The following is a 1,361-nucleotide window of genomic DNA, read 5'->3' on the forward strand; positions in this document are numbered from 1 at the left end:
AAATTAAAAAGCAACATTTTTCAATTCTATAGAAAATGACAAAAAAGCAAAAACTGTTGCCTACTTTTTTCTTTTTTGTTGATATTGCTGCTGTTGTTTTTGAGACAAAGTTTCACTGTGTAACCCTGGCTGCCCCATAACTCACTCTGTAGACCAGGCTGGCCTCGAACTCACAGAGGGATCCACCTGCCTCTGCCCCACTGCGGTGGCACTAAAGGAGGTGTGCACCACCATATCCACCTTCCAACGCCTCTCTTGAGCTGTGTCTCCGAACTGTCCAATAAGATAGGCATGAGTTACATGAGGTGATATGGCACATCTAGAATACAGCAGATCCACACATAAGGAGTGTAAGGTTAAAGTATATGCCCTATTTCAAACACTTGGTAAGAAAAAGAGAATGAAACAAATTCTCAATAAATGCTCTAGCAAATATATGTTGAAATTCGAAATGGTAATATTTTTAAGTGTATTGAGCTAAACAAAATGTATTGGTTTTTATGCAAGCGTGAGGACTGAGCTGAGATGGTGGTTCAAGCTTGTCATCTTAGTACCCTGGAGACTGACACAGGAGAGTCATGAGTTTGAAGCTAGCCTGTAAGATGCATAGGAAGCCCCTGGCTTAACAATAACATCAAAAAGTGTGGCTGTTAGAAGTGTCCTTTTGCTTTCTAGGACACATTGTGTCATTGAGGCCATTCTCAGCTTCTGGTCCTAGTACCTCAGCCCCAGCACTGGGATTAAAGATGGATGTGTTCCGTGAAAATTCAAATATATATACAAATCTCCCATTTGTGGCTCCGACTGTATTTCCACAATCACTATTTTTCCAGACTCTAATCTGCTAATTATCCCAAATGACACCAGCACCCCAACTTCAGTATGGTCAGAACCCAGATAGATCACCACCAGGCCTTTCAGGTGGGGCTCCACACTGACAACAGAGTAGCAACAATGTGTCTATGATACCATTCCTTCCCTTTTACACTGCTACAATGGTCACTTTCAAAGGCTTACAATGTCTACCTTCACTATACAGAAAAAGGAAAACCAGTGAACCAATACGGGCCTATAATCCCAGCAATTGAAATGTCCAAAACGGGGATTGCCTGGATTACAGAGTAAATTCAAGGATGTCTGGACAATTGATTAGGATCCTGTCTCAAAATAAAAAGTAAAAAATTTTTAAAAAGAGGGTACTTGATCTCCTTGTCATAGTTGAGCCCTTGCCTAGTACCTGTTAGACTCTGGGTTCAACCCACATTATCATGAACTAAGAAAACAGAGAAGAGAGAAAAAGGCAAAAGTATTGCAAAAATACACTCTACAATAAATAGATAAATCATAAAACCCTGATCTGA

Source organism: Microtus ochrogaster, chromosome 10, assembly GCF_000317375.1.
Source record: "Microtus ochrogaster isolate Prairie Vole_2 chromosome 10, MicOch1.0, whole genome shotgun sequence".
NCBI lineage: Eukaryota > Metazoa > Chordata > Mammalia > Rodentia > Cricetidae > Microtus > Microtus ochrogaster.